We start from the raw sequence: 12,598 nt of genomic DNA, 5'->3' as shown, positions 1-12,598 counted from the left end.
AGCCCCAGCTTGGGGCTGTGGGATCCTGCCGCCTCCTCCCCCTCCCAGCCCCCTGCCCTGTCCCAGCTCGGCCCCGCTGGAGAATGGAGCCTTTGCTCACACCAGATGTGTCGGACGGCATCACATGCCCTTCTGTCTGGGGTTCACTTGCTGTTTTCGAAAAGGGGGAAAGGATTTGGGGCGGACAATCCCGGCGCCCCCTGCTGGCTTTAGGGAGAGACAGGGCTTTAGGGAGGAGAGCCCTGGGGAGCAGGCAGAGGTGGGTTGGCGAGGGCCTTGTGTGACTTGTGCCGAGAAACTTCACACTTATTCTCTGCGGCTGGCAGTTGTCAGACTAGGTCTTATAGATGCTAAGTCACCACAGAGGTATATTAGCTATGTTGCAAATGCTTGATTTGAATTTTTTTTTTTTTTTTAAACCAAAGTATTTTAAATGATTTTTAAAGCTTCCTTTAAAAGACTGCTCAGATGTGCTGTGTCTCATTTATGGTTCCTTATTCACGTGCAAGAGGAGCTGGCTCTGCTATCGACAAGAGGGCTGCTGGTTCCCTCTGGAAGTGATTTTGAAAATTTTTAAGCACCAAAACTTCCTTCCAAACCAAGAATTCTGTGGTGCCTCAGTAAATAAGACTGATAGAAAGTATTTTATTAGGATAGAGTGATTTTATAATCTTTATTAAATAGTTGATAACCTAGGGAAAGAAAGATGGAGCTGCTAGGAGGGAAGGCAGAGGGGAAGGGAAACATCGCCAGGCTGTAAGTGGGGCAGGGAATGAAATGGTGGCTTAGACAGGTGCAGGCGGAGGGAAGGACCCACGGGAAGAGAGTCTTGCCTTTCTGGCTCCCGGTTCTTTCCTTGCTGATGGATTGGATGTGGGTCATGGGGTGGCAAAAGAGATAACCAGGAAGACTCTTGAGATTTCGGCTTGAGCAACTGGGCAGATTCTGGTGCCAGCAGTTGAAGTGGAGAGTGGGAAACTGAACGTGCCCTCCTGAGGGCATGCCCTGGCCTCGTGTGTGTGGGTACACTTTTGGGCGGTTACAGGAGGTAAAGGTAAGGAATGATAACAGCAGAACATCGGCATAAGCCTGATAAAGGATTATAAAAATCAAGCCATCAGGGTAAATTCAATGTAACTACTCTTGCAAATTGAATAGCCTCTGGCTTTTACTAAGAATGGAATAAGTGATAGTAACTGTAGCTTTCATTCCGTTAACAACAGAGCTAAAAATCTGCCATAGCTGTGTAGATTGCTGGCTACCTGAATGCATTCAGGTTTTTTCTAAATAATAAATTATCTAATAATTCTCTGTTCATGAATTGGTGTGTCCCTTTGGGGCTTGGTTTCTCTTTTGCCCCCACAAGTTTTGTGATAAGGTTGGGACACCTTGAGCAAGCCTTGCTGCTGGGCTAACTGGAGGATGTGTAGCCATCTCTGATCAGACAAGAAGCCCTATTTGCTGAAGTCTTTCTTCAACACTTTGACTCAGTAAGACCATCTTTTGATCGATCCCACTGCTGTAGCTTACACTAAAGAAAAATCATGGTCATGTGTAAAGCTATATCCTCTCCCTAGGTCAAATGCAGGGACTAGAACCTATAATTAGAGAATTAGAAAGAGAATAATGAAGAAAGGACATTTGCCTTGTAATACTCTCTCTATACTACCTATGAAAAAGGAAGGAAAATTAACAAAGAAGGTTAGCTTGCTTACAGATTTTTACAAGATCTGATGATAGAAATATATTTTTGGCATGTCTGACAGTTGTAGTACTCAACACTGCTACTGTCTTATCCTCCTATTGTGGGACCTAACTAATTTTAGTAATAAACTTATGTTGAGTTTTCTTTTCTATACTTTTAGCTTTCCGTATTAGTGGCAATGCATCCCCCAGGGATTCAGAGATTTGCTTACTATAACATCTAGGCATTTACAAAATAACTTAAATAATCTTTCTCCACATCAGGGGTCCATATATGGATATATCTAGATGATTTATTGATAGGTAACACCTCATGTGCTTGTAAACAAGATGCATTAGGCCGGACATGGTGGCTCATGTCTGCAAAACCAGCACTTCGGCTGGCTGAGGTGGGTGGATTGCTTGAGCTCAGAGTTCGAGACCAGCCTGGGCAACATGATAAAATCTCATCTCTACAAAAACATACAAAAATTAGCTAGGCCTGGTGGTGGGTGCCTGTAGTCCTAGTTGTTAGGGATGGAGCTGTGCTGTGTCAGAAACCCCCTCTGCGCGGGCTGACCCCACCCCCCTCTGACTGCTGTGCAGCTGCATTGCTGAACCCCTACCAAGCGCCACATCAAGGCTGCTACGATTAAGCAAAGCCTAATTACAGCTATCAGGACAGCATGGGCAGCCCGAGGGAGGACAGGAAAACCATGCGTTGGTTATCCGTACCTGTAAATTCTGATTGACACAGATCTGTAAAAAATCCTGGTTTCTGTCCTTTTTTGTTTAAAGACTGCCACCACAAAAGCCACAGGATGATGTATTGTAGGTCTGCTGCAAGTTAACGAATTATCTCTGTGCCTGTTACCTGAAATCCCCTTATGCCCCTCTTAGCCCATAAAAACCCTTGTCTTGTAAGCTGGGGCTGCTGCCTCCTCTGAGCAGCTCGGCAGGTTAATAAACTTGCTTGCCTGACTTTGGGTCTGTTCTCCTTTCTCTCAGCAGCCCTTACATTATTGGTGCCGAAGCCCCGGAGGGGTAGGTTCTGGCCGGGCGTCCTTACGGGACTCTCTCACCCTTTCTCTCTCCTTCCCTCCCTCTTCTATCCCTTCTCTCCAGGCCATCCTTCCCTTCCCCAAACCTGCGAAGACCCGGAAATTCTTCCAGACTCTCCCATTGCTGGCGACTGCATCCACCATCAGAGCCTCTGCTGGGGTGAGTAAGAGAGATCGTTGCCATTTCCCGGAACCCTTGACCCTCTCTGCCTTCCGAAAAGACCCAGCGCTGGTCCAAGGGCTTCCTCCTGCCTCCAGGCCTCCGGTTCCTCTGTTTCAGGGGCGGACGCCTGACTCGATGGCTAGCTCCCGAATCCCGGACAAGGCCCGTAGGACAGGGGCCGCCCTCTCCCCCTGTCCTTGTCAATCTGCAGTCTCTTCTTCCTCTCCCTCCCTCCCCCATTCGCTATGGGAGCCTGTCAGTCTTCCCCTTCCACAACTACCCCCCTTGGGTGTGTCTTGCTAATCTCCATGCTCTCGGCCTCCGTTCAGAAGTCCGTCGTAAGAGGATTATATTTTACTGTAATACCGTCTGGCCTCAGTACAAATTAGACAATGGTTCCCAATGGCCTGAAAATGGCACTTTGGATTTCAACGTACTTAAGGGCTTAGACAACTTTTGCCACTGCAATGGGAAACGGTCTGAGATTCCTTATGTTCAGGCTTTCTTCACTCCTTCGTAGCTGTCCTTCGCTCTGCCGGTCCTGCTCTACTTTCCAAATCCTCCTGGCTGGCTCCTAACCTGACTCTCTTCCTGTCACTCTGCCCACAGCACCGGCTGACAAACCTTCTCCTGCCACGTTCCCACAGTCCCAGCTAACGACTCCTCTTCCACTTACCTGGATGATTTTCCTCCGCCCTAACCACACCATGATCCCCCCACCAGAGCATTGTAACCCTCCACCATACATCCAGCTCCAGCCCTCTGCTTCCCCCCCCACCTCCCTTCTCTTGGCTACCCTTACGCCAGGTACTTGGGAGACTGAAGTGGGAGGATCACTTGAGCCTGGGAGCTGGAGGTTCTCGTGAGCGAAGATCACACCACTGCATTCCAGTCTGGGTGACAGAGTGAGACCCTATCCCCCAAACAAAAACAAGATACATTAGCTTTACCAAAATTCTAACCTCTCAAGGCCATAAATCTCCTCCAGATAATTTGTAATATTGTTAAACCCAGGTCAAGTATTTGGAGTATTTGTTATCAGCTGATGGATGGGAAATAGTTCCATCCCCAAAGCCACCTGTTTTACAAATGAAGCAGTAGCTTCAAGAAGCAATAGCTTTGTCACTGTGAAGAAATGGCTCCGCCCTGTTGAGTTTGTGCACGATGCAAGCAACGGGCCCTGCCTCTTCTTCTGAGAGGTGAGCCACTCATGGTGGTGCTGCCTGAAGCATCGTAACTGCTAACAGATGCTAAAGAAGCCTTCAGACCCTTAAGTAGCCCTTGCTCTCCCGCCTGTACTCGGAGTCAGCTCCTAGCTGGTCATCTCTTCTCCCTTTCTGTAAGGAGAATAGGGGGCTGTTAGTGGTGACCGTGCTTCCTCAAACACTAGCCTTTGGTTTACTTTTATGTGCCACTGGATTCTGTTGCTCCGGGGATGCCAGGCTGTTTAGAAGTCTTTCCAACATCTGGTCTCTGCTTGAGAAGGTGCAGGCCTTGGCTTGGGGATGTAATTGTGTGGGCCTTGTGCTGTTGTGCTGTTGCTGCCTTTTTTTTTTTGAGACAGAGTTTCATTGTCACCCATGCTGGAGTGCAGTGGTATGATCTCAGCTCACTGCAACCTCCACCTCCTGGATTCAAGTGATTCTCCTGCCTCAACCTCCTGAGTAGCTAGGATTACAGGTGTGCACCATCATGCCTGGCTAATTTTTGCATTTTTAGTGGAGACTGGGTTTCACCATGTTGGCCAGGCTGGTCTCGAACTCCTGACCCGAAGTGATCCACCCACCTCAGCCTCCCAAAGAGCTGGGATTACAGGCGTGAGCCACTGCGCCTGGACTGTTGCTGCTGCTTTATAAGTTCCTATGACACAGCACTTGTCAGTGCTCTGCAAGCGTTACTGGCTGACCCTAATGGGATTCTAGGAAGGTGTGAACTTTGAGCCCAGTGACTCCGTTGCCAGATCCCCTCCAGACAGCAGCACGACCGCCTTGCAGCCCCCAACAAAGATGCGTGGCCTCCATCTGATTCATCATATAGTCTTGCTCCCATGTTAACTTAATAGCGTTCACTGATGGGTCTTATGTGAGAGACACAGGAGGAGACAGAAAAGCATCTAATGTAGAAGTCAGTTCTCATGGGATTCTAGAGGCTTGCGTTCCCCCCACACATAAAGTGAGCCCAGGCAATGGAGCTCAGCGTTTACATGAGCTGTTACAGTCACCACTGGTCTCAATGTGTGTATCTATACTAGTAGTAAGTGTGCGTTTGGGGTCTGTCGTCCTATGGGACAAATTAAAAAATAGAGGCTTTCCAGTGATAATGGGAATGACAGCATCATGGGGAAAGTAACTGCTCATTTCTGTGGTTCCTACCGGCTCTGTGGAGGCCTGGGTGGGAGGATGTTGGGAGCTCCATGAACTGTTTTCTAGCTGTCACTCAAGTCATTTACCAGCATCCAAGCCTGGGGTTTGGGGAAGCTGAGCGTAGTCAGGGGTAGTGGGGACAGGAACAGGGATAGATGAAGAAATATTAAGGAAGCACTTGGTGCCAATTGGAAGGCAAAGTTGTCTAGGAAATTGTCTGGGCTTCCAGGTTGGGCAATTGGGGTGGGTAGCTGAGACATTCACACATTCACTGTTAGTGGAAATACAGGACGAGAGGGTACAGGTTCACAGGACTCATTTATGGTCATGTTGAATTCAAAGTGGATGTAATAATAATACATGTTGATATCATTCTGAATGATGACAGAAATTGGATGCAAAGGAACATTGCGAACCAGGTGCAAAAATCTTGTGCCAATATAGCTTGAGAGATGAACTCTCTGAGGTGTAGGGTGTTATTAAGCTGAACGCTGTGAATAAGATGGAACAAGTATTTTTTTTTAATGAGGAATTAAAAAAATGGCTGTAGATCTGCACTGACAAGTGGGAAAATAGCCAGCTCTACCTGTTGACCCCAAGGTGTTCAAGGTGAAGGAGGAGGCTCCATCAACATGGCCTCACAAGAGAGCTAGCCTTCAGAAAGAGGAGAGCAGAAGGTGATTTTTTTATGGGTTAGGTGGAAGTTGTGGGGACATGAAATAGTGTCCTAAGACGTATTTCCAGTTTTCTCTGAAGGATACCTTCGCCTTCAAAGATTATTCTTTTAATAACTTTCCAAGTACAATAACTCCACATAGTCAAAGATGGTCAAGTACAATCGAAATAAGATACCACGGATGAAAATCAGCAGCACGACCCCACCTTCTGAAAAATTAACAATGGATTCTCAAAGACATAGATGTTGAAATGACCAGACGTAGAATATAAAACAAATCTTACTGTGTTTAATAAAGACAAGCTTGAAAATATTTGCAGGGAATAGGAGAGTGTATAAAGTTATATAGTAGGTTTGAAAAAAAGGAACAGAACTCAGTTGACATCTCTTGACTTGCTTGTTGCTGGAACATTCTCTCTGGGACCCCTGAGCCCATCTAAACTCCAGTCTGTCCATCAACTGATCGCTGCTCGGTCACCTCAGACGATGCCATTGGGAGCAGGAGAACTGCTTAGCTGAGCCCTGCCTGGATGCCTGACCCATAATGAGGGAATGTGTTTTCTTTCCCGGTCCATAAGGACGCGTGGTTTTAAGGGCAAGAACTTCCCAGTGTCATGCCCCTCTCCCATCTCTCTCTATCTGGGAGATTTAACTGTTATGTTTGAATTTCACGGGCATAGGAAGAAACTAAAAGTCAATCACTCCAGAGGAAGTTCTAAGGAACTCCTTTCATTGGCCAGCGGTCTTAGAGAAGGTGGGGGTTCCTCCCAGGTTAAAAGTCCCTTTCTTCCGCACCCCTTGGGACTCCATGTTTGGGTCCCCTTCCATGAGCCCTCTCTCGTGGAAGCTGCTTTTCCTCTCCTAAACTCCATCCCTCCCTCTCAGTTCCCTACCACTCAGTGTGGAAGCCGTGTCTCCTCTCCTGGATTCCATCCTCCGGAAACTCTCACTCTGTGAGAGGAGCTTTCCTTCTCTGGTTTTCCCCCTCTGGGAACCCTTCTCACTCAGCGTGAGAGTGGTTTTTCTTCCTCTCACTCAGTGTGAGAGTAAGCTGTTTCTCTCTCCTTCTCCTTCTTCTCTCTCTGCTTTAAATAAAATCACTTTCTACAAACACTTTTGAGTCCGGCATTTACTTTTATGAGTGCACTGCGCCGTGGTTTCCTCTCTCATTCTTGGACCAAGAACCTGGAGAAACGTCCTGTCAGGGGAACTGAGGGCACCCCTGAACCCCAAGGTTACAATAAGTCATGGTATAAGTAGAAGTGAGTACTCAGCCCCACCCAGGTAAAGACCTAGAGCCTGCCAGAAGCCCAGGGGTCTGTGTCTCCAACCCCTGCCTCACCTCTGAAGGCACCTGCTATCTTGGCCTTCATGATCTGTAACACAGTGCACTCCTAAATATTGCATATGTGTCCCTAAACAACATACTGTATCCACGACATTTAAAACCTTATTGATTGTGAAGTGTGCCATTAGGTTATGTACCAATAATAAGAAAAAACAATGCAATTAAACTGACATGTTCTTGATTAGAATTTTCATTTTATGGTTATTAAAAAAAATACTTATCACTTGTAACTTACTAACTCAAGCTGATGCCTCACACACACATGAAAACAAATTTAAAAATTCTTACGCAGCTCAAACTGCCAAAAAGCCCAGTTGTGCTGTTGGACTCAGGCAGACATGCAACAGCGACCCCAGCAGCTTCTCTATATGAGCTTTGATGAGGTTCTGGAAGTTTAAAGATGATGTCACCTATTGGCTAATGAGGCCAAATGGTCTTGACTTTCGTACTAAGACTGTTAGCGGTCTGCAAGGAAGCCCAGAAACAGTGGAGATGCACTATGGTAAGAAATTCTCAGTGGCCAGCACTCCTTTTGGATAGAGGATGATACAGCAAGGGAAACGCAGACACAGACAACCTGGGTGAAAAGTGATGGGGAGAATGTGGAGCCCAATTAGGAAGAGGTTTTAAGACTACCTGAACCAGGATATTTTGCTTTTCTTTTTTTTATGCATGCATGAGCATAATCTATAATAAAATCTGTGTGCGCACATATCATAAATTTTCTTAATAAGCATAAAATGAAAATTCTAATCAAGAAAGTTTTTTTTCATTTAACTGCATCATTTTTCATTATCTGTATGTAAGATAATTGCATACTTCACATTCAATAGGGTTTAAATGTGTTAACTAAAAAAAAATTCACAAACTTATAAATGTAGAGAAGAGACTTTATTTCTTATAACGGTTAGAATCTACAAGGTGGCCATCCCACAGACTGAGAAGCATAGACTCTGGCAAAGCCCAGAGACAGGCATTTTGAAAGAGGCGGGGCTGGCTTGGCACAGTGGCTCACGCCTATAATCTTTGGGAGCCAGAGATGAGCAGGTCACCTGAGGTCAGGAGTTTGAGACCAGCCTGACCAACATGGTGAAACCCGCATCGCTACCAAAAATATACAAAATTAGTTGGGTGTGGTGGCACATGCCTGTAATCCTATAATCCTGGCTACTCAGAAGGCTGAGGTAGGAGAATCTCTTGAACCCGGGAGGTAGAGGTTGCGGTGAGCCTAGATCACGCCATTGCATTCCAGCCTGAGCAAGGAGAGCCAAACTGCATTCCCCCCCAACCCTTTTTCCCCCAAAAAAGAGGAGGGGCTGAGGTAGCATCTTTGTGCTCAACAGGTTGGCTGTTTAACAGCTTACAGGAGGAGCTATGAATATTCATGAAGGCGGTCCTGATGCATGTGTATTGAACACACATGTATGTAACGTATGACAAGGCAGCCTCTGTAAACTGGCCAGAAACAGTCTGTGATGGTTGGTCTTCTCATCTGGAGAAAGTTACTGAAATCCATTTCTTGTCCAATCAAAGCTGTGGCTATGGCTGGTGAAACAGCGGGGTGAGTTAGTCATTGTCTAGTGGTGAGCTAAAAATTGCTTGACTATTGTTTATCTCATGGTCAGTGCTTGTTTTGCTGCTAGAGAAAAAGAAAAACCTTGCGGCAGTTAGAAAATAGTTGATTCTTTAAAGCGTAAGTGCGTGGGACTTAACCGGAATGGCCTTGGGTCCTGTTTACAACGTGGCATCTTGTTGCCACAGAGTCTGTTCTGTCAGTCTTACGCCCTCTACTTTAACATGAATCCTGGTCACTTGTGTGTACACTGCAAGCAAAAGGGAGGGCGACAATGAGGCGTGTCTGACCTCCCATCCCATAATGGCTGGGAACTCAGCTTTTAAGGTTTTTGTTGGCCAAGAGGGGGTCCATTCAGTTGGCAGGGAACTTAGGATTTTATTTTTAATTTACAGATGTTATGAATACTGTATGTTGTGTAGGGATGTATATGCAGGTGAATAAATGAAACACAGCAAGGAATTGACTATGGTAAAAATCAAGATGGTGGGCACTGTGGGGGACGAGGCAGGGGTCAGGGAGAGACCCTGGCTTCTGGCAGGCTCTAGGTCTGTACTTAACTAGGTGGTAGGAACTTCGTGCTGAACAGGTTGGCTGAACATACATATTCAACAGTTTGTAGGAGGAGCTGTGAATATTCATGACCTCTCATCCCATCATCGCTGGGAACTCAGTTTTTAAGGTGTGGTTGGGCATTAGTTTTACTATTATTGGGTGAATTTTAAATATATGTCTTTTGCACTTTTCTATGTGTGTTATTTTCATAATCAAAAAGTTTGAGGCCAGGTGCAGTGGCTCATGCCTGTAATCCCAGCACTTTGTGAGGCTGAGGCGGTTGGATCGTTTCAGTTCAGGAGTTCGAGACCAGCCTGGCCAACATGGTGAAACGCTGTCTCTACTAAAAACACAAAAATTAGCTGGGCATGATGCTGTGTGCTTGTAATCCCAGCTACTCAAGAGGCTGAGGCAGGAGAATTGCTTGAACCCAGGATAGGGAGGTTGCAGTGAGCCGAGATTGCGCCATTGCACTCTGCCTTCCAGCCTGGGTGACAATGAGACTCCATCTCGAAAAAAAAAGTTTGAAATACATTCTAAACTCAAGTTATAAACTTGGGATCCTTTGGCTCCTGAGGAAACTGCTGCAGAACGAAAGCTCCAGGGGCTTGGGTGCAGCAAGTGGGTGATGCATTTCCCACCAGCAGGAATCTAGCTCCTGGCTGAGGTGAGCCAGGCAGAGCAGCAGCCGTGGTGCCATCCTTCTGGGAGGCAGACCCCAGTTAGCAGAGAAGGTCCTGGCCAGTGCGAAGGTGCCAGTCTCATCCTCAAGGCTGGGTTTGGGACTCTTTCCAGAAGGAATGATCTCTGTGCTTGGGTTGGTTGGTAGGGGCAATGGATCCTTTAACACTGGGAAAATTCATACATATGGGAGTGAGAGACACATGGCAGTGAACTATAAACAAACATTAGCAGGTTCTTAGAAACTCTGGGGGTGGGACATACAGGCAACGGGGACTACAGCTGTGCACTATCACACCTGGCTAATTTTTTTTTTTTGGTAGAGTTGGGGCTTACAGGTCATAGGTAGATTTAAAGATTTTCTGATTTGCAATTAGTTAATGAAAAGCAGCTTTGTTTATAGATTTGGGGTCATCAGGAAAGGATGTTAGCTCTGGCTCGTGTGACTCCCTCCAGGCCCTCAGGAAGAAACTTAGAACAAAGAATGGCGGTCCAGAGTTCAGTCTTTGGTTCCCCCTCATCAGAGGTCTGTGTGCCACAGATCTGTTTGGTGGGGGTCCGGTTTTCTGGAAAACAACTCAGGGACTTTAAACTCCTGGACTGGCTATTTGTCCTTCTAACATCCACCTCCCTTCTTCCTTAGGAATGGAATCCTGACTTTGTTTGGGTGTCACCATGCCCAGACAGAAACCTCCCTTCCTCGGCCTCTGTGCATCTGCACGTTGACACAGTCTGGTGAAGAGTTACCATCTCACGGTTTCAGGCAAAGCTTTTGCTTTTGTGGCCGAGGCACGTTCCTTCTTTGCTTCCCTCTCTCTTGCTAGACAAACAAGAGGACAGGAGATCAGCTGTCTGTGGCCAAAGAAAGGGGAGTGAAGCCAGTGTGAGCGCCCACCTGGGACTGCCTCCTTTGGCCTTTGCTGCGTTTTCGATACCATCTCCCGGATAGGTGCAGGCCACTGTCAGTTGGCTTTTCTTTTGCGTGCAGCTGAATGTAGTCCTCAATGATGCACAGAGGGGGCCATGAGTGTTTGCACAGGGGCAGAGTCCTCCTGCACCAGTGCAGCCTCAGGAAGGGCGTCTCTCAAATCTGCCTTGTTCTCCCATCAGGAAGCAGGGAGGAGGGGACTGGGACAGGAAGAAGGCGTGGCCTGGAATATCACTCACTCAGCATGGGTGTCTCTGTGAGTGGATGCAGTGTGCTTGTCCTATTCAATCCTGATGTCCTCAGGGGCTGGGAATTGTCTTGCCCTCATTCTCAATAAGCCTAGAGTGAGGCTAGGCCCTGAGGAGGGGACACCTGGGAGCACACATTCTGATTGGTGCTCAGGTGGTCACCTCCAGCTTGCAGACAGCAGGTGGGCCAGGTTGGGGCACCCCACCACCCATGGGAGAGCACACAACCTAATGTGCTGGGTGTCTCAGACCGTGTGCATCAGCGGGTCCCGAGTCCGGTAGGTGACAGGGCAGGGAGGATGCCTCACCCTCAAACCACAGTGGGCCTTTCAGGTTCACTTTATTCTTTTGAAATGGTGTGTTGTTCTGTCTCCCAGGCTGCAGGGCAGTGGTGTGATCTTGGCTCACTGCAACCTCCGCCTCCCGGGTTCAAGTGATTCTTCCACCTCAGCCTCCTGAGTAGCTGGGATTATAGGTGTGCACTACAGCACCCAGCTATTTTTTGAATTATTTTTTTAGTAGAGACGGGGTTTCTCCATGCTGGCCAGGCTAGTCTTGAACTTCTGACCTCAGTTGATTGTCTGCCTCAGCCTCCCACAGTGCTGGGATTACAGGCCTGAGCCACCACGCCGGGCCAGGCTCACATTTTTGTTAGAAGTGCATTAGGGAGTCTCCCACAGTGCAGAGAGAGAGAAGAGGGAGGAGCTAACACATCTTGCCTGACCAGTGTGTCCCCATCAGGCCTTAACATGTTCCTGCAGCCACCCAGAGACGTGGTTACTAAAATTGCCATGGCAGAGGTAAAGCAAGGAAGAAGTGAATCGCCCAGACATCGGAGGGAAGAGGCCACACATTCGACCCACCTCCAACAGGGCAGCCACTGTGCTTTCCATAGCAGCTGGGACACAATTGTGAAAATTCCATTTCACAGACTGGCTCATGGGGAATTCTGAGCAATTGAACAGGATAATAAAATTAGTGTTTTAAATCTTGTTATGACTTTTAAAAAATTTAAATTCATCAAGACTTTCCTTCCCGGCTCTTCTTCCCTGAGTTCCCAGCTGTGCACTTTGCATCTTACGCAGATATGAAGGCAACTCGGCATCTGCATCTTTCCCCGTGTTCAGGCCTCAATCCTGGGAGTCGCCCGAATTTCCCGCATGTCCTGCAGCAGCGACGGCATCTGACATGTTGTGTGGCTGGCTGTCCCCCGTGAAATCATAGCTCTGGAGGGCAGGGTGTGTTTCTTTGTTTTCCATCCTGGTGCGCAGGGACACTGTGTGACCTTGGCGCAGATCAGGGGCTCAGTGAGTTGAAAA

The 12,598-nt window shown here is 47.5% G+C and overlaps 1 long non-coding RNA gene across 1 annotated transcript; it reads left to right on the top strand.

Moving 5' to 3' along the window:
• The first annotated feature begins 56 nt into the window (after positions 1-56).
• On the top strand, positions 57-10,887 carry LOC108295387. The gene is made up of 4 exons (XR_001821384.2): positions 57-259; positions 1,367-1,490; positions 2,809-2,904; positions 10,747-10,887. It is a non-coding gene; the product is annotated as an uncharacterized LOC108295387 (long non-coding RNA).
• The last annotated feature ends 1,711 nt before the right edge of the window (positions 10,888-12,598 follow it).

This window comes from Cebus imitator, unplaced genomic scaffold (assembly GCF_001604975.1).
Source record: "Cebus imitator isolate Cc_AM_T3 unplaced genomic scaffold, Cebus_imitator-1.0 Scaffold635, whole genome shotgun sequence".
In the NCBI taxonomy this organism is placed as follows: Eukaryota; Metazoa; Chordata; class Mammalia; order Primates; family Cebidae; genus Cebus; species Cebus imitator.
This window is presented reverse-complemented; position numbering and strand designations above follow the sequence as displayed.